This window comes from Dicentrarchus labrax, unplaced genomic scaffold, assembly GCF_905237075.1.
Source record: "Dicentrarchus labrax unplaced genomic scaffold, dlabrax2021, whole genome shotgun sequence".
NCBI lineage: Eukaryota > Metazoa > Chordata > Actinopteri > Moronidae > Dicentrarchus > Dicentrarchus labrax.
In genome coordinates, this window is record NW_026136714.1 from 27,781,465 (window position 1) to 27,803,491 (window position 22,027).

The 22,027-nt window shown below is 41.6% G+C and overlaps 1 protein-coding gene across 1 annotated transcript in view; it reads left to right on the forward strand.

Moving 5' to 3' along the window:
• LOC127375919 (uncharacterized) overlaps nucleotides 1–22,027 on the forward strand; it is a 629,637-nt gene that overhangs the window by 318,229 nt on the left and 289,381 nt on the right. Inside the window, exon 12 of the mRNA XM_051422341.1 lies at nucleotides 6,190–6,322. The gene's annotated coding sequence lies outside the window, so the exon portion shown is untranslated. The remainder of the gene's footprint in view (nucleotides 1–6,189; nucleotides 6,323–22,027) is intronic.

Sequence of the window (22,027 nt, forward strand, 5' to 3'; positions counted from 1 at the left end):
TGCCTTACAGTCCATTTGATCTCACTTGCTGCTCTCAGAAGTCGACGGTGACCAGTGGGGGGTTGATGACCTCTAATTCTCGTGCGTGTGTGTGTTCTGGTCCGAGTATGGCAAACTAATTACTCTCCTTGTCATGTTCCTAACTTTTTTACCCGCTAGAATCCTGTTCCTCACGTTGTCAAGAACAGGATTTAAACAGAGTTCAGACCGACTGTGCACCAGCTATTCTTTCAGTTTAACGTGCTGTTGGTCAAACACAGGTCAGATGACAAAGAATTCTTACTTTTTCAACTCAGGTAGTGAGTTATTTATTTATTTATTTATTTATTTATTTATGATTTATTTGATAGGGGCAGATACAGTAAACGTGGACAGGCAGAAAACAGCTATCCAGCTATCATAATATCTATAGCGTATGCTGATTCGCAACACCCGAGAAGGGCTTTTATGAAAATAAGACGTAAAAAGAGGGTAAACGAACGGTAAAAAGAAACATAAAACACACATTTAAAGGCATCGCATTTAAAAATCTATACAAGTTTGTTGATGACTAAGATTTGGTAGCTTTCTCAAAAGAGGTGAACATTTAAACTGAAGCAAGTTCCAGGACCAGACTCACAGCAAAAGCAAAAGATGTTTCACACAACGGAACTTTGCAAATGCCACTGGAAGCTGCTCAGGTGGATCTGCTCTAGCTCTGTCTTTGTCTTCTGTCTTTAATGAAACTCAACAACGTTTTAAAGCTCAAGATCTCGTATTTACCTAAAATGCAGCAATTATTTACCAAAATGTGGGTTCACAACATTTCAGATATGTCACATAAATCTTTTAACAAACCTCTTGATCTGATCTGAACTACACATATATGTCATTTACACAGAGCACTGACCCAATGTGATTTGGAATTGTGGGCGTGGAAGTGGTTTTAACACTGAAGGCAATGCTGATACAGTATGACAAATCAAAGAAAACCAATTAATTGGTGCAACTCATAGATATGGGCAAGAGCTTAGGCCTCCATTTGGGACCGACAAAGAACTCCAAATGCAGAAGGGCAGAATAACTCAGAATATATATAATAAAATAATACTTTTTTAATTCATAAAAACGCATCAGTTATGTATTTAAATGTACTTCTTCGAAAGTGTTATGGAAAAAAATATTTAAGATTGATATTACAGAACATGCTCTGTGGGCACCTCATAGGCTACTCAGTGGCTCCCAGGTACCCTCAGGCCACAGTTCTTAGCTGTTAAACCGACAATAATCCAACATCCTGCTTAAGTTTGCATATTAAAATAAGCCACAGTTCGTCCCTGTTTATATAAAATGTCAGTTTAGACCAGCAGTATCGTGTGAAACTTTTTTTAAAAGCGAGTGAGAAATATCAGCCGCTACAGTGAAATACTGTTATTTACGCCTCCTAAGATAAGGCACACCATTCCACTATAATACCTGATACCAAGTAATACCAATGCCAGGTTCACTGATATCAACACCAATATCAATACCTTTTATTGTTAAAAGCAGCTAATGTGCTATTATGTGGCATATGTCATAATTAACTACTATTCTGAATATATTACCAGAAAATAATTAGCCTAACATGACACATTTCTTTTAATTATTATTATTATGTTCATTATCAATGATTACTGCTTGCATGCACACACAACAGCAGCAGAGATTTAAATTGTGCAGCGCTCAGAAGATGTTCATGTGCCCAGGATGCCATAACATATGGATCCATTTTTTGGGGGGGTATTGATCCTATTGACACTAGTATCGATCTGCCAACGCTTAACATGAATGAACTTTTTCAATGGATGTTGTCAGGTGGATATTTGTGTGTACGACGGGAGGGGGCTGCTGGTCCGCTGTAATGATACGGACTGCACTGCTCTTGCTGGGCTGCTTCTGCACATTCTCGTCCGTGTTGTCCTCGGCCATGTGAGCACTACCAATTATAATACTTTTCCAACACAATTTCTGACTCTGAGTGTTCAGTCTTCGTGGACTGACACACAGTGGTGCATTGCTCTGATTGGTCAAAGGGATCTGCGGTACAGTGACGCCTCTAAACCAGAGCTATGAGTGGAATTGCAGTTAAGCCGAGCCACTGAGAAGTTGTGCTGCATGTATATAAATCTGTCCTAAAACTAGAATCCACTCTGATATTCATGCATTTCTACGTCTTGTGTTTTCACATCCTTGCTCAGAACCGCTCACCTGTTAAATGCACGTTTATTTTGTTTCCCACCTAGGTGGGGTGAAAAAGTTGGTGTTAACACTGAAAATGTCTGATAAAGGCTTAAAGATTTTTCTAACAAAAATGATGAGAGGGGCTTCTATTTCTTCTCATTCTTCACTTTTATCATTTATATTTACTATACTATACTATTTTATTCTTGGCAGCATTGGTACTAATATCACCTGCCGTTACATGCCCCCACAACACTAAAAGCCCTGTTTTTGTGGATGCTTTCTGTATTTGGCTTTCTAATTTTTCTAAAAACTGCACTGAAATTGGTGAAGATGTTTTTCCTAATTTGCTTGTTTTTTTTAATTTTATTTGTGTGTTTTCATATGCTGCTGTGCGTTGAGTTCTCTTTTTCTATGCTCTTAATTTGTTAAATTGTGACCCCTTACAGTAGTTACTTACAGACAAGCAACAAGCTACTTCATATGCTAATAGTTACTGTATATCCCTCCCACCACAACCCACGAACCTCTCGAACTAAATAATAGGGAAACAGAATAAAAATAATAAATACAAAAAGTAACAATAAGGTGAATTAAATTGCTAAGGGTATAAGTATATATTTTCTTATTTATATCAGTTATCAAAATTAATATAATTGGTTTTCTGTATCCTATTCCATCGCGTATTAGCTAGATTCCATTTCATAGATTTTGTTAATTGTGTCCTTCCTTTTACTCAGCTGTGGCAGCTCTGGTTTCAGACAGTGTTTTGCTATCCGCTGAAGTGCTGCTGTTCTTAAAATACTGAAGAGATACTTTGGTGTTCTACCAAGTCATAACTGCTCAGCCCCCAAAAGGAGTCTGTGTGCACTGAAAAAAGCAGTCCATAACTTATTTCAGTCCAATTTTGCTGCAAAACTAGACAGGAAAAGAACATACGGATGTGGCTGGTGTTTCAACACCAATTTGCATTGAGTTCTCAGTGCCACTGTGCAATCTAGGAAATGTAGGAAGTCACTATAAGTGAAAAAGTGTGCAAAGCAGGTTTAGGAAAGTGGGAACACCGAATTCTGCCTCTGAAATGCAGATTGTTGTTGGAGTCATAAGACTCCATTTTATATTCAATCAATCAATCACAATATCAAAGTGTGAGAGGATAAGTGCCCCTACACAACCAGACCTTCATCAGGTCCAGATATCAGTCCTAATAGTCCTCCTGCAGATCAGATCTGACCTGCAGGCAAGCCATGCTTTGAAACTTAACCCATTAATGTCCGCAGTGGAATTGTATAACTTTATGTATCTCAAAAGTTGTGAGTTGGGTTCAAAACAATTTCAATAACATATGCTTTGATCCAGTGTAAATCTGATATTTGCCATGTTAAATGAATGTTAACATTATTTTTGTCTCTTTTTATAAGAAAATCAACTTTGTCTACCAATTAAGGCATGATAAATATGTGAAATCAAAAATGTTAATTTTGATATGTGTAGCCACATGTCCTGACAGTTTCCACAGCAATTTTGTATCCAAGAAATCAGTGAGGCTTTTCATAACATACTAAATATAGTCATTAATGGGTTAAAAAGTGATTGACTCACTGTCATGCTCATTCCATACAGTGAAAAAGTGTCTGTGTCATACATCACAGCAGGAAGTGTGTGTGTGTGTGTGTGTGTGTGTGTGTGTGTGTGTGTGTGTGTGCGTGCAGGCTTGCTATCTGTGCATATTACATTTTATGATTATCCCGTTTCATGAGGACCATTTTCACCAAATGTGGCACTAAAAAAAAAAAAAAAAAACGCTCCCCGATCACTTAAAATAAGCATCTGTGCCAAAGCTGAGAGCGATAGTCACTGACAGCCTTCCCGAAAGTGTAATCATAAAAAATCTGTTTTCATGAGCAGCCTTTTCCTCACTCTGCTGGAGCAAAATGTGCTACATTTTCTCATGGCTCATAAAGGTGGGAAGATTTTTCCACTTAAAACTATCACTTTACAATCCAACACGGAAGTTTAACAAGGGATGGCGGTGGGTGTGTGGGTGGTTGGTAGGTGAAGGGAGAGGTCTGGAGAATAGCAGTCTTTACACTTTGTAAGCAAAACATGAATTATGAAAAGCAGACCTTAACTTCCCCTGCAGTGCATAATTAGAAATGGTACATAAAAAAAGTTCCTTCCAGCATAAAGACTCTGTAATTATCTCTGCAATGGTGTGAGGCGTTTGAAACACATTGCAAGCGACAAAATCCATCCGGAGCACTAACCACATCTCTACAGGTCTGTCTGCATGTTGGATATAAAGTGTGTGTTTGGAGCACGCACTCCAGGAAATCAATCAGGTCAGACTAACATATGGATGTGTTGGCCAAGGCTGGCTGAAACTGCATCTCTGTCCAATATAAGGACAAAACATAGTTCAGGCTATAAATTATCAGTGTTGGGAGAAAACATATTTGGCCGCCTGCTTCATGTTAATGTGTGATGTGAATTCAATCCAGTAATTGCAGGGAAAGGAAGAGCCTTGGCAAGCATGACAGAGAAATAACACAACAGGCTCATAACTGAGATTTTACTGTGTGTTAATGGGTGCTTGTGTTTTTATTTTCCCAGAAACTGTTATTCTAAGGACAATAAACTGTGCATTAAGGATTTTTCCAGAGTAGACAGGGAAGGTTTCGATGGCTTCACAATATATATGATTGTTGTTTTTTTTTAAAGCTGACTCGATCTACTTTGGTCTGTCTCAAACACTACTGCCAGCCTGTCTGAGTTTACCATGAGACAGATGTCAGCCATCAATCCACATCTGACCTCTCACCTTATACTCACCTTTTAATATTATTATTAGTACAAATAAAGGACAAGTTATTACCTTTAAAGGATCATACCATTGTTCTTGCATATTTTATTTCATACTAGGTCATTATATAACTTAGAGGAAGACAAAGGTTTCCAATCGTTTCCTTAGAATGGGCTGTTTTTATCTACAGAGGTTTCTACAGTAGCCCAGAACGGACAAACCAAATACTGGCTCTAGTTTCATGTTTTTTGCAAGTTTCATGGCCACTGTAGTTTCTCCTACACACCAGTGGTGTTCAGTTAGTTGCAATCTGAAACTTTGCCGCTAGATGTCACTAAATCCTACACACTGGACCTTTGAAATGATCAGTCAATTGTCAGGAAATTAATGTTGATTAATCATTTAAGTCAATACCACCTCAAAAAATATTAGGCTTTCCAAGTACCACCATTATGATTTCACGCAAACAGGTTTATTCCTAATAAGACGATTTATTTATTTAATTTAGCAGAAGGGGGTCCTCCTGGTCCACCCGTTTGGAGCCACAATTGCAGTGTTTGTGAACTATTATTTTTTACCTAGGCTTACTATCTTACCATCACGTTTTAGCTCCTACGTAATAATGGATGTATGATTACATACATTCATGCAAGTAGCATGCATGAATGTATGCCACAACAACGGAGCAGGTGTATATTGAAACTAAATATAACAGGAAATGTAAAACTTAAATTACATGTCAGCGAACAAATAGTTTAAACGATCATGTGTAAATGTTGTATTTTGATAGTATTATATCTAAGTGTTTTTGATTTATGTTTTTCATTTAAGGAGTACGTTGTGTCGCCATGGCACATTAAGATGTCACTTCACGCAGACACAGTGATTAAAAAAAGCACTGATTTTGGTGCATTGACTCTTTGTCCAGTGGCCGTTCGTGAGCAGTTAATCAACAATCCCTGTGTGTAAAAATGTGTTGTGTGGCTCAAAAATCTGGTCAAAAATTCTACTTCAAATTGTATTTTCAAAGCTTTTCAAAATGATGTCAAATTAATGGGCAATTCAATTCAATTCAATTCAATTCAATTCAATTCAATTCAATTCAATTCAATTCAATTCAATTTTATTTGTATAGCGCCAATTCATAACAGAAGTTATCTCAGGACACTTTCCAAATAGAGCAGGTCTAGACCGAACTCCTTATAACATTATTTACAGAGACCCAACAGTACCACCATGAGCAAGCACTTGGAGACAAGGGCAAGGAAAAACTGCCTGTTAAAAGGCAGAAACCTAGGACAGATCCTTCGGCTCTAGGTGGGTGGTCGTTTGTCTTGACCAGTTGGGGTGAAAGAGAGAGAGAGAGAGAGAGAGAGAGAGAGAGAGAGAGAGAGAGGGAGAGACAGACAGACAGACAGGTGCACAGCAACAACAGTAGCAACAACTACACTAATAGTAGTGACTGATGATGATGAACATGACAACAGCAACGATAGGGGACAATGAGCAGTGACAACAGCAACAACAGTAACCGTAGCTATAATAGCAATAATATTAATAACACTAATATCAGTGATATTAGCAATTGTAGTCAAGCAGGACCATGGCAGGAGGCTCCACCAGGATCCATGAGAACCTGCGAGACGAGAAAGCACAAGAACTCCGGGGAAGAAGTGAAGTTAGGCACAGTGACTAAACATTCAAAAATACATATTCTAATACATTGTGATATACCTTCAAAAAGGATCTGCAGTTATAGATGCTATTTATGCAAAAACACAAATATAGAGCTTTGAAGCTGTATTGTTAAAAATGTGTTTTTAGGACTAACGAGCTATTAAAGCTAATAGTTAATAAAGAAATAACACTTGTCATTTTCAGTCATTACTACATTAGGAGGGATTAGGATTGCAGAACAGGACCCTCCTAACACAGTCTCCTCTGCGGGATCTGGTTTATTCACTGTGGAACTGGAGCCACATTCACATTTGCATTTCAGGCATTTAGCTCGCACATGTCTGCAGCGTGACGCACAACCACTTACAGCTACTTACAGAATAGCAGAAGAGGCTTAAATTCCTGGATCACCAACATTACAAGCAACCAACAGTAAGTAGAGCAAGGGTCACCATCTCTCACACACACATCAAGCTCTGCAGCCTGTCCTTATTCACAGCCTGTTCTCCCAGCCCCGCTTTCCCAGAGGAGCGGGTGCCAGGCAGGCTCGGTGCCGAAGGGTTTTTAGGTCTCATGTTAGGTGTTTGAGCCAGAATGTGCAAAGGATGCCAAATACGTTAGCCAGATGTACCCACACACTCGAATAAAGTGGCGCGATGAAGGCTTTAATAGAGAGGGGCCAGTCTTAACAACACATGACAAGCAATATAGAAATGCTAGGCCCTGTAAAGTTTAATATGCAGGCACGGTGCCAAAATAAAAACATGACATAAATCCCCAGAAAACAAACAAAACAGTAAACCCAGGACAAACACAACACCAAAGTCACACAAAAAAATACCTAAATACTAAATTAAACCCATACATCCTGATAAACACTAAACACACACACACACACACACACACACACACACACACACACACACACACACACACACACACACACCATATATCAGCAGGCCTAACAACCTAAATAAGTAACAAAACATAAAAGGATATAAACAAGGAATGAAGAATTATTATATGGATATTTTAAATTCTACATTTCATGTTTTTTTTACGTAAAGCCCCCGCCAGTCAGAAATCAGTGTTTCTTCTTATTCCTACAGTGTGCTGTTTGAATAATGTCTGTGCAGAGTTTGACACTAGAAGGATGTTTTCACATTCATCTGCTGAAAGTGGAAAGTTTCTCTGTGCTCATTGAATATCTGATTTTAAGGGGCGGGGCCTACCAGCATGATTTGTGACATCACAAATAGTTTGGAAGTCAGTCCTGGTCCAGTATCAACTTGTACAGTGTGATGTAGAAACTTAAAGCCACCGGTGCACATCCACTGAGAATGGACTTTACAGTGAAGTAGGAGACATCTTGTGTCCAGCAGGAAACTTTAGAAATTAACAACATTTGCATATTCAGAGATTCTGGAAGTTTTAATGAGGTAGAAGGAGGAGATTACTTTTTAAGGTATTTAATGTGGAAATTAGACTTTTCTGGGGGGGGGGCATATCAGACGCACATTATTGTCCCAAACAGTTTGTATATGTTATAATATAATACATACCTAGAGGGGATAGTTAACTTAAAAATGTCGTGGGAAACTTTATGAGAGCTGAGCAGAGTAGGTGGTGATTAAATAACAATCTGTCTCATTTAAAAAATCTGTAGATTTAAACAATATTATTCCATTGTTCAAAACTAATTTTGAAAACTTTTTTCAGAATGATTTGTATGCTGAATGCTCAAGAAAAGTTTTCTCCATTTCTCAATCTACTTTGCCATTTTATAATCATAACTTCTTAGCGGTCGATCTTACGCTAAATGATTAAATACATTTTTTGTACTTTGCAAATTATTTAGCTGATGTCTAGCTGCATCAGCCGGAATATCAATATTTAGAATCAGCTGTTCAGCTTCTGCTGCCAGAGTTTGTTCTTAAATTTTTGTATTTTTTGTTGATGTTTCTCCAAGAAGAGTATACATTTCCTCTAAGCCTACATATGAATACTTTCCAGATTAGTTGAGTTATTGTGTGCAGAAGAAATCATTAATGACACTCTTAGCCAACAGAATAATCATCTTGAAGAAGACTACCTGAAGTTAAACTACCAATATCCTGGTCCACAATATTTATGATTTAACCCAGGGGTCTAGAACCGCTGGTATTGTATTGTCAAAAAAGGGCCACTGCAATGTTCAAGTACTACAAGAAAGTGCAATATTCAGAATTCCATTATACTCCACATATAAATGTTGAACAAATCATCTTTGTTGTTCATCCAAACAACAAACGAAGGCCGGAAAGATGCTCTCTTCCTTTGACCATTATTTTGTGGCAAACAAAATACATTTTTTAAAAATAGAAATGTGTTTTTATCATCATGCTGTGGGCTGGAGGGAGGGGGATGGAGGGCTGGAGATAGCCTGCAGGCTGGCAGTTTGAGGCCCCTGATTTAACGCAATAGAATTATGGTCAGACTGTAATTTATCCTCTACTCTTTACAACAATTACTTTTGAGATAAAAAAAAAAAAGTCATCCACCATAATAATTTACCTCTCTATATCCAACTTATTAAATTAACTAAATGTTTATTCAGAATATGCGGGCCTTCTATATTGCACTCATAATGCACAACTTTTCTCTCCAAATTATTAAATTCCAGAGTAACCAACTTCCCTAAATCTGTGCATATGGAACACAACTGAAAATTAAATTCCCTCTGAAGATAATTGTAACACCTTTTCAATTTCCCAGACCATGTGAAAAATAAATTTGGCCATCCAATTTTTCCAGATTATTTCAACTTTCCCCCCTTTTTTTTACTCCATGTTTTATGATCCGCAAGGCCATTACATTTATAACAGGCAATTCCTATTTCTTCATTAACCATGCTCACTCACTGAATGATAAAAACACAACATACATAGTATTAAACCAGAACAGTCCACTTACCCATGGGTTAACTGTCTGCTCTGCTAATATAAAGTAAGACTTCAATTTCATTAACAGTTTAGGATTAAATGATTAAATAAAAGGTGAAGCATTCAAATCAAACCTTCATACAGTGCAGTTTACTCTAGCCCAGAACAGACAAACTAAACACTGGCTCTAGATATGGCCTTTGCGTCCACTGTAGTTTCTGTTACATGCTTGGAAGGTAAGCAGGATTTATTTGGTTGCAATCTAGATAGATAGATACTTTATTTATCCCGAGGGAAATTCAAGTATCCAGTAGCATACAACATACAAAACATACATTAAACTAAAATTAAAAACCCTGACCTTAAGAATAGAATTAAAAATAAAATAAAATATAAAATATAAAGTATTATATGTATGTATATATATATATATACACATATAATATATTAAATTAACAGTAGCTACAGTAAACAGTGCAAACAGTAAACAGTGCAAATGGAGTGGAGTGTAAATGGATGTGCAAAGACAGGTAGAAATTGTCCATTGTCTATTGTCCTCCCTGCCTTTACTGAGAGCTGTTGTACAGTCTGATGGCCAGGGGGACGAAAGAGTTTTCGAGTCTGTTGGTGGAGCTGGACTGGGACAGCAGTCTGCCACTGAACACATTCCCCTGCCTGGTGAAGGTGTTGTGCAGAGGGTGGTGGGTGTTGTCCAGTATGGACAGCAGTTTGTCCAGGGTCCTTCTTATTGCCACTGTCACCAGTCCAGAGTCCAGCTCGCTGCACACTACTCAGCCAGCTCTCCTCACCAGTCTGTCCAGTCGACCGGTGTCTCTCTTCTTGCTGCTTCCTCCCCAGCAAACCACAGCATAAAAGAGCACGCTGGCCACCACAGACTGGTATAACATCTGCAGTAGTTTTTTTGCTGATGTTGAAGGACCCCAGCCTTCTCAGGAAGTACAGATGGCTCTGCCCTTTCCTATGTAAAATGTCCATATTTGCTGTCCAGTCCAGCTTGTCGTCCAGCAACAGCCCCAGATATTAAAAGGTCCTGACAACCTCCACATCGACCCCCTCGATGGACACGGGTTGGAGATGTGGTTTCTTCCTTCTGAAGTCCACCACCATCTCCTTGGTCTTGGAGGTGTTCAGCTGCAGATGGTTGGACCTGCACCACCTCACGAAGTCCTCGACCAGGCTCCTGTACTCCCCCTCCCGTCCATCCTTGATACAGCCGACTATCGCAGTATCGTCCGAGTATTTCTGCATGTGGCAGAGCCCGGAGTTGTACTGGAAGTCGGATGTGTACACGGTGAAAATGACGGGAGAGAGCACAGTCCCCTGTGGTGCTCCGGTGCTGCTGACCACAGTGTCTGACATGCAGCCCTTCAGTCTGAAGGTGAGGTAGTCCGTAATCCATGTCACCAGGAGTGGGTCCACCCTCATCTCTGTCAGCTTGTCTGTCAGCATGAGTGGACAGATGGTGTTGAAGGCACTGGAGAAATCAAAAATGCGATTCTCACAGCGCTGCTCTCCTTGTCCAGATGAGAGTGGGCCCTGTGGAGCAGATAGAGGATGGCATCCTTTACGCCCACCTTCTCCTTGTATCCAAACTGCTGTGGATCTTGTGAATGGTGGACCTGGGGTCTGAGGACATGGAGCAGCAGCTGTTCAAAGGTCTTCATAATGTGTGACATCAGTGCTACTGGTCTGAAGTCACACGGCTCCCTGGGGTGTTTTTTCTTAGGAACCGGGATGAGACATGAAGTCTTCCAGAGCACTGGGACCCTCCCCAGCTGCAGGCTCAGGTTGAAGACATGCTGGAGTGGCTCCCCCAGTTCAGCAGAACAGGCTTTAAGCATCAATAAAGCCAATTCTATCAAGGCAGCACTTTGAGACGGTAATCCACGTCTTTGTTGCCACTTGGCTGGATTACTGTAATGCACTGTATGTGGGGGTTAGTGGGTCCTCCATCGCCCGTTTCCAGATGCTACAGAATACTGCTGCACGTCTTTTAACTGGCACACGTAAACATGAGCACATTTCCCCCATTTTAGCCTCACTCCACTGGCTGCCTATTCAATTTAGGATCCATTTTAAAATTCTTTTATTTGCTTTTAAATCCCTGAATGGTCTACCTCTCTGAGCTTCTACACCCCTATGTACCCGTCCGCCCCCTCAGGTCAGATGATCAGCTGCTCCTGAGTGTGCCTAAAACTAAGCGGAAGCTCAGAGGGGGCCGTGCCTTTGCTGTGTCTGCTCCTAAAATTATGGAATGATCTGCCTCTGCACGTTAAACAGGCCTCTTCTCTGTCTCCCTCATGTTATTATGCTGCAGCTTCTGTTCTACCTTCCCAGGATGTCTTTGACATTACTGGTGATCCAGGGCTTGTTGTTGGGGAAGCAGTGTACAGTTCTGATGGGGACCACAACGTCCATACAGAAGTTCAGGTAGTCAGTAGTGCAGTGCGTGACCCCCTCGATGTCCTCACCATGTGCTTCCTGCAGGACGCTCCAGTCAGTACATTCAAAGCAGTCCCTCAGAGCCTCGGCTGCCTCAGGAGACCATTTCCTGAAGGAGCGTTTGGTCGTGGACTGTCTCTGTATCTGTGGTTTGTACTGTGGCGTGAGCAGGACCAGGTTATGGACAGACTTTCCCAGTTGGGGCAGAGGAGTGGCAGTGTAAGCTTCAGTCACGTTGGCATACAGGAGGTCTAATGTCCTGTTCTTTCGGGTGGGGCAACTTACAAACTGGTGAAAGTCTGGCAGTGTGGAGTCCAGCGTCACGTGGTTGAAATCCCAGGAGATGGCAACGAATGCGTCTGGATGTTGAGTTTGCAGTCTCGCGATGGTGGAGTGGATTACGTCACATGCGGTCTCTGTGTGCGCACACGGAGGGACGTAAACAACAACAGCAATGACGTGGGAGAACTCTCTAGGCATGTAGTACGGTCTGAGACCTACCGCCAGCAATTCGATGTCTCTGTTGCACACGATCTCCTTCACCGTAACATGCCCCTGGTTGCACCATCTGTTGTTGATAAACAGTGCCGCTGTGTCCACAGTCCCTCTCCGCTCTCACTGTAGTGAATACAGGTAGATCAACATTAGTGTCCGGAGTGTTCTGGTTTAGCCAGAGAGAGGCAAAGTAAACTGCACTCCCTGAACCTGTCCGTCCTCACCAGCTCGTCCGTCTTGTTGGTCAGACAGTTCACATTTCCCATCACTCTCGACGGAACCGAGGGCTTGTACTTCCACCGCTTAGCTGCTAGCTGATTCATCCTAAGCTTCCTGTTGGAAAACTATACACAGTCAGCTGACGGCTCAGCGGATTCCCTCAAGCATCCAACTGGCAAATGTCACTCAGGGCACCTTATTTAAGCTGTTTGCCTATCTTTGCTGTTTAATATCTAATTAATCAATGACGTTTTCTGATTGACATTGATGCTTGCTCTGTTCTTTACCCTGGGGGGTCTCTGCTACAGCTCTCCTTGGTGGTCTCAGGTGAGGGGCCAGACTAACAATGGTTCACAGAAGACCCCATGGAAGTACGTGGAAGGTGTCAAGAGACCCAGCCTGGAGGAAGCCTGGGGCTCCCGTCTGGAGCCAGGCCTGGAAGGGGGGCCCGAAAGAGAGCAACCAGCCACCAGACGGCCAGGCATAGCCTGAAAGCGTGACGTGGCCACATCTTCATCCCGCGGGCCCACCACTCACGGGAGAAACCACTGGGGTTGGGTGCAATGCCAAATGGGTGGCAGTAAAGGCAGGGGGCCTAGACAGACCAGACCCGGGCAGCAAAAGCTGGCTTTGGGGACGTGGAATGTCACTTTGCTGGGGGGGAAGGAGCCAGAACTGGTGCGGGAGGTGGAGTGCTATCAGTTAGATCTGGTGGGGCTTACTTCTACGCAACACTTTCGGGAACTCCAGAACCCAACTAGGCCAACAAACCCGCCCTCTGTGATAGAGGCAGGGCTGGAGTATGATAGGGGATCTGCATCAATTTCCCTACGGGAGGTCACTGAGGTAGTCAAACAACTCCACAGTGGCAAAGCCCAAGGGATTGATGAGATTCACCCAGAAATGCTGAAGGCTCTGGGTGATGAGGGGCTGTCTTGGTTGACATGCCTTTCCAACATTGCATGGAAGTCAGGGACAGCGCCGAAGGAGTGGCGGACTGGGGTGGTGGTTCACCTATTTAAAAAGGGGGACCAGAGGGTGTGTGCAAACTACAGAGGCATCACACTACTCAGCCTCCCTGGGAAAGTTTACTCTAAGGTGCTGGAAAGGAGGGTTTGGTTGATTGTCGAACCTCTGATCGAAGAGGAACAGTGCGGTTTCTGTCCTGGCCATGGAACAACAGACCAACTCTTCCCTCTCGCAGGTCTCCTGAAAGGGGCCTGGGATTATGCCCATCCAGTCTACATGTGCTTTGTGGATTTGGAGAACGAATATGACCGGGTTGTGCTACGGGAGTATGGGGTGAGGGGGTCACTTCTCAGGGCCATCCAATCCCTGTATTTCCAAAGCGAGAGTTGTGTCCGGATTCTTGGTTGTAAGTCGGACTCGTTTCCAGTGGGTGTTGGCCTCCGCCAGGGCTGCGCTTTGTCACCAACCCTGTTTGTGACTTTCATCGACAGGATATCGAGGCGTAGTCATGGGGGGGAGGGGTTGCAGTTTGGTGGGCTGAGGATTGCATCGTTGCTTTTTGTGGATGATGTGGTCCTGATGGCATCATCGGCCTGTGACCTTCAGCACTCACTGGATCGGTTCACAGCGGAGTGTCAAGCAGCTGGGATGAGGATCAGCACCTCTAAATCAGAGGCCATGGTTCTCAGCAGGAAACCGGTGGATTGTCTACTCCGGGTAGGGAGTGAGTCCTTACCCCAAGTGAAGGAGTTCAAGTACCTCAGGGTTTTGTTCACGAGCGAGGGTAGAATGGAGCAGGAGATTGGCCGGAGAATCGGGGCAGCAGGGGCGGTATTGCAGTCCCTTTATCGCACTGTTGTCACAAAAAGAGGGTTGAGCCAAAAGGCAAAGCTCTCAATCTACCAGTCGATCTTTGTTCCTACCCTCACCTATGGTCATGAGTGATGGGTCATGACCGAACGGTGGCCAGCGTCTCCCTTTGTGATAGGGTGAAAAGCTTGGTCATCCGCGAGGGACTCTGAGTAGAGCCGCTTCTCCTTTGCGTAGAAAGGAGCCAGCTGAGATGGTTCGGGCATCTGGTGAGGACGCCTCCAGGGCGCCTCCCGAGGGAGGTGTTCCTTGCATGTCCAGCTGGGAGGAGGCCACAGGGCAGACCGAGGACCAGGTGGAGAGATTACATCTCAAAACTGGCCTGGGAACGCCTTGGGATCCCCAGTCAGAGTTGGCCGATGTGGCCATGGAAAGGGAAGTTTAGGGTCCTCTGCTGGACCCCCCGCGACCCGATCCCAGATAAGCGGATGAAGATGAGATGAGATGAGATGAGATGAGGGAAACATAATGCAGAGCGAAAATATTAACATAATAATGAAATGTTGTTAAATAATGTCACAAGTCGCAAACATGTCAGTAATGTTCATTAACAACGTATTGTTTTTCTACCAAAATAAGTAATTTTGCAAAATGATCCACTCCTAGTCACCAAAGCATTATTTACAAACATAGGATTTTTAATGAACATTTAATCAAAATCACGATCTTTTCTAACCAAAACCGCAGTACTTCTGCAGGAGTCCGAATTTGAACACCGGACCCCAGTGTGACAGTCCTGCGCTGTGTAAGTCCACCATCCACCCAAAACTGGGCTACTGCAGAAACATGGCGGTTCAACATGGAGGACTCTGTAGAAGAGGACCCTCTCCCTTTGTAAATAAAATTATTCATTTTTCTATTTCTATATTCTAAGGTAAGAAAAACACAACAATTCTTATATTCAGGTGATTATACACTCATGAAAACATACCTATGAATATTAATTAACTACATTTCTGACAATCCAATCTAAATGTCACACACTGGACCTTTAAGTCTACCTGGTCTGCTTCCTCTCAGACATGTGGGATGAAAAACAGTGAAGTTCACACAAAAGGCATAACTAAATGGTTCCTGTATATTTAAGCAGAATGGTCCAATTCTATTTTCATCTTTTTTTAAATGAGGTTATGCTGTCTACCCTGGCAGACTGTAGAGCATCCGATGGACAAGACTACAGCTTTTGCCCTGATTCCTCAGGGAAACCTGATTCAGTTGGGTGGTATGCAAATGGTGGGGGTTGGGGGGTTGGGGTGGTTGGCACTTGAATGTAATATATAATAAAAATGAGCTGGGCTCTGATTCTCTCTTCGCTGGTCATTATGTGGCCATTTAGGCCAGCTTTAGCCCCTCGTCTCTTACCCTGAGGGCCTCTCCATCTCAGGGCTAGCAGCTAATTAGCCTGAGGAGGCTCAGCTAACGCGGAGACGGCTGATCACATTCACTCAATGGCTGAGGACGCATGGAGAGATGAAATTAGAGTGATTAATTAGGCTTTGACACTCCGCCAAAGGTTCTCAATTTAGCGCTGTCACATCAATAAAAAAGGCATCTCCTCAGCCGCACGCCGAGGCAATCTAAAGGAAACCGACGTGGGGGTATGACCAACAATTAAGACCAATTAGTGGGAGCAACCCTTCGATGGGAAGACATACATAAACACATGACAGATCACTTAGAAAGTTATACCAAAGTAGTCTACTAAAGCCACCAAATCTCTCTCTACCTTACACTGGAACAATATATATATGTCTTAATACATATATAGAGAGTCTTTAAATAGCCTCTTTTGTTAGCAATATTAATTTAAAAAGCACACTATTTGATGTACTTTTTTAAGATAGTGACAAGACACATTTCCATTGGCATTTTGGACATAACACCAAATGAGGGAAATGCTAACTTTACTGTTGACAAAGTTCCACTAGACTTTGCATATCTATTTCCTGGTCTTTTAAAGATTGGCTTTGACAGTGGGATTGGCTAAAACCATCTATAGCCAGTGTCTTCAGTCAAACACCCACTTTTTTCATTTTGCGCCTTAATCATATTCATTTAATACCCTTGCAGCTTAAAGCAAAACCTAAACGTTCCACAGATCTTAACCGTCCTCACCTTGACAGACAAGGAGGAGAGCTCATTTAATCCAATCCAGCCATTACCATGTCTACGGGAAAGGACTGCCTTGAACAACCAGAGAAGAAACACTGCTTCATTATCCTCCTTCCCAGGTGACAAATCCTCCCTGAATGGAGCAGAATGTAAAAGTTTCCCTGGGACACGCCGGGCTCCTGCTCTATTTAGATATACAGTGAAGTGCTGTCAGGGTGACGCACGGCAGGTTTGGGGATCTGCACTTAGCATGGTGGTGCATGGAGCAGGGTGGGGAGCTGCCGGGCTCTCCCTGCGGGTGCCAGTGTGAGTGCAGCACAGGCAGCTGTCAGCAGAGAGGTGGCATTTCCTGGTCTGACGCTGACAGAGGCTGTCTGCAGGCAGTAGGAGCACAGCTAGACTGACACCCTGTTTATTCACAGATGACATCCGGGCCGGGGATGGGTGTCACTGGCATTTTGATTCACCTAGCAATGTGAAAACTTCCCTGAAACACTGTGTGATGAAGTCTTTGTAGAGTACACATAACCGGAATAATTGAGGAGCTCCAGCGTGTGTGGGCCCCATCATCCCTGCTACCCGGCTGTGAGTGGAGCTAGCATGGAACTAGCACGCATGCACAAACACACACACGCACGCCCAGAAAGAGAACACATTTTCTAACATAGCTTCACCCACACATTCAGTGTAAAATCTGTCCCAGATTTGCTGCCCCAAAAAACACAAAGTGGAAACCACAATTTTCTCTATAAAAGCTGTAGATATCATGAATGTACCATATCCTGGAAATAAAATACCCACCTACTCACATGGCCTGTCTAACACCTGTCAGTGTCAGACCAAATTATTATGGCAGCCAATGAGAATGTGCATGATTTAGGTTTAGGCAGATAAATATAGTGCAGGGTAAAGCCATTTTGGGTTACGTTCTATTTATACACATATAGTTGTATACATATCGTTTTAGTGTTAACTTCATTACCATTGAGGTAACCTATAGGTCAGTCCACCTTTACCTTGTTGAATTAGTGTGAGGATAGATGTTCTGTGTTACAACTTGAGACTCATTTAAGTGCACACTGGACATAGAGGACCTGTGTCTGGAAAGATTTAATGCTATACAAGTATAGAGATCTGTATATCACATCATATCATATCGTATGAGAATAAATATAAAATCCAGTCTGTAATCTTTTGCATACTGTCCGTATCTGACGGTCTATAAAAACCAACAGGAAGTCAGCCATTTTCGATTTAGCGGTAATTTCTAACAATTTGCACACATTTTAACAAACTTCAAATTTGGTCAGTCGACTCTAAACACAATCACGATGGAAGGTTGTCGTAACTTCAGTGTACTTTGTCCGATCTGCACCATAATGCACATGTTTGATCCGAGTCCCGCCCTGAACACGTCTACATGACATACTCATAACTACGGTGGTCGACAAGGGCAAACGCGCCTCAATGGCAAAATGCGGGAATGATGCAAAACCAAAAACACACAAACACATAAAAAGAAATGCAACAGAAAAACGCAGCAACAGAAAAATGCTGTAATCACAGAAACGAAGCAGAAGCAAAAACTTACAAACCCACAAAACATATGGCAAAGAAAAATGCTGCAAAAAATACACAAAACAACAAAACAACTGCAGGAGAGAATTGCTGCAAATTCACTCGACAAAACGGAAGTGCGCCAGGCCTTTAGGGGGACCCGACCTGAGGGATGGACCAGTCCTGTGGGACCAGACCCGAAAGACATGAAGAAGAAGAAGAAGAAAGTTTGCTAAGTTTTGGAGAGGACAGTAAAAAGGTACGTTTTCCTTTTTGTCTTTTTTAAACACTTGGCCGTAATCTTTTATAATATTATAATAATATTAAATAATATTATTATAATATCATAGAAGAATATTCTTCTATAATATAATATTATAATAATTCTTCTATAAGATATTATAACGATTCTTCTATTATAGGAGAATATTCTTCTGTAATATTATAATAGTATTATTTAATATTACTATAATATTATAAAAGATTACGGCCAAGTGTTTAAAAAAGACAAAAAGGAAAACGTACCTTTTTACTGTCCTCTCCAAAACTTAGCAAACTCTTCTTCTTCTTCTTCTTCATGTCTTTCGGGTCTGGTCCCACAGGACTGGTCCATCCCTCAGGTCCGGTCCCTGTAGTGGCCTGGTGCACTTCCGTTTTGTCGAGCGAATTGGCAGCGTTTCTATGTGGCAGTTGTTTTGTTGTTTTTTTTGTTTTTTGGTATTTGCAGCATTTGTCTTTGGCATTTGTTTTGTGGGTTTGTAAGTTTTTGCTTCTGCTTCGTTTCTGTGATTGCAGCATTTTTCTGTTGCTGCATTTTTCTGTTGCTGCGTTTTTATGTGTTTTTTGTGTTTTTGGTTTGCGGCGTGTTTGCCACTGTCGGCCACCGTACATAACCCTACTGGCAACAGTAAAAAGTCATTTTTATACTTATGTATTTCTCCCAGCACATTGACCAGATCCAGCTGAAATTATGTCAGAACTCCCTTTAGATGATGAAGAAAACATCTTATGAATCTTACGAATTTCCGTTGAACCAGCGAAAATCAGCTTCGTGTTAACATTTGAAAAAAAATGTTGGGGGCTTAACATGCCTGAAAACTCATGAAACTTTGCACAAATTCAGTCGTGGCGAACAGTTAGGTATTGTCTTGGTCCCGCACATGGGCATCGCAAAATGGCTTAGCCACGCCCCCCCCGTATGACCGACATGTAGGAAAATTGAGGCGGATTTTGTTCTAATTTACGTGAATTTTCATGTTGTGGTCTACACGTGTTACGCCGGCACGTGACGCGGCTGCAGCACAACCTGACAAGCGCAGAGTGCGAGGGCCCGTTCATCACTGCTTGCAGTTTTAACTTCTATTGTATTACGATACCACTGTATTCACAACATTAAGTGCAGAGATATGGGGACACAATGATATTGCTACATTGAAACAACAAAAACAGGAGCTGTCAGACTCTCAGACAGGTTGTAAATAAACCAACAGTTTATGCAGATGATCTAACTCGGGATGGTCTAACTGAAAGTGAGCACCTGAAATGTTATGAAATACTGCTGCTTGGTCAGTGGCCCTCTGCTTCACAGTATGACACTGTTGGTATTTCTAGCATCATTTCTGGATGCGCCATATATGGAGGTGGTGGATGGATGGAAGACCCGGACAAACACAGGACTTTAAGCCAGAAGATCACTGTTCGTGTCCCGTGTTAAAGTGAAAAGTGAACTATTTCTTAAGTAAAGTAAGTAAAGTATATAAATTACATCAGGTACGTATGTGACTTGTGATCTTTTCCTTAACCTAACCAAGTAATTTTGTGCCTAAACCTAACCAACCTGCGACTATTTCATAACATTAACCATGCAAGCTGATTTTGAAAGTCTAACCAGACTTTATTTAATTTTTTTATTTAATCTTTATTTTACCAGGCAAGATATTATGAACAATTTCATATTTACAATGACAGCTTGGCAAGTGCCAGAAGACACTTGTAGAGGGGAAGTCATTATTGCTCATTTGAACGGAAGTTGCAGATGTTTCATTTTAATTCTTCCTAATTTGGAGCTGCGTCCAGAAATGACTACAGCTTCATATTTTGAAGCCTATCAAGCAACATTATTTGACGAGCTGGGAGTGAGAACGTGTTGAAAATGTCGATAATAATCCCTCATTCACAAGAATACTGTGTGCACACTATAGCTGCATTTGGAACAAGAGACACTTTAATTTCACTGAAACATACTATTAACGGCTATTAGCCAACATTACATCTAACATCTGTGATGACATGAACAGTGCTTTTACAAGGCTCTTCTTACATAGATATAACCAAATAATTTAAAGAGAACACAATTTTTTCAGCCTAGTTGTTACTGACATGTCATTTGTTTTTGTTTATTATGAGTTATCAGGAATTGCATTCTGCACCTGTTAGTCCCTTTCAGTGTTAATCACGGTAATAAGAGGAGAGGAGGGGCCGAACCATTAGAATGTAGCACATTCTACAAAAAGTATAACAAGCTGACCCAAACCATTTGTACTCTCCAAATGAAATCAAACAAACTGGGGCAGAAAAAGCACCCAATCTGGCAACACTGTTACTAATGAACTGGAATGATCCTTTAAACAATCTTAACCAAATAAATACATTTGCCGCAGTTTTTTTTTTTCTGTAAAAGTACTTTATCTTATGATTGATTATTTTATTATTATTAGCATTTTTGGAAACTTACTCACTGAGAAGAGAGTTTCCTCACCCTTTAAATTACCACTGCACACATGCATCATTGGACTAAAAAGACAGTTGAAAAACACTGACGCAAACATCTTTCTACAAAAAATAACAAAAGCTACATTTTATTATTTAGTACCATTATCTCTGTAATACCCTGAAAAACATATTTGGAAAAACAAAATATTATCATCCCTTACACTGTGACTGTGTTTGAAATCACATACAAACTTTCAGCCTATGCCATACTCAATCAGTATGTACTGTATTCTGCCTACTAAATGAAGGATTAAGTATGCTGACTGTTCACACTGGAGTATATTCAAACATACGTTTTCTCTGTGTCACATCACTGTATCGATCACAACAAGCTCCGACACAGTGCTGAGAGTGATCACAATATTACGGTCCGAGCTACCACTGAATAAAAATTGTTTGTCACAAAACACTCAATATAATATATTCCAGTATTTCTTTAAGGCAAATACCCCCACTGCTGCTTCTGGAGCTTCTCAACTCTGAAAACATTTGAGCACTTTCTCGATTCTGCACCAATTTTTCATAAAACTGCCAATAGTGGAAATCTACACAGTTGATTTAGAATATTTAAATATTCTCAGATGTGAATTCTGTGATGACGCATGAAAAACTGGCTTAAACCGTACACCCCACAGTCCGTCATTGACCAGTCAGAAAAGACGCAATGCAATGTGTGCACTGTGCAGTAAGCTCATGCCCCATGCCCCATACCCCATACAAATTCTTGCTAATCTAGTATACATCCAGGCATTTCTTGCATACGCAAAACTCACATACTATACAGCTGAAACACACTACATACTCAATTTAACATCATACCTAGTATAAATAGTACTTTAGTATGTGATTTTGAACACAGCCTGTGTCATTACTGGAGATGTGAGTAAGTCCATGAGGACATAGGTGATGAAAAGGTCAAAGGTCACTTCAAAGAGCTGAGCTCCATTCGGCATATGTTTCATCTGAC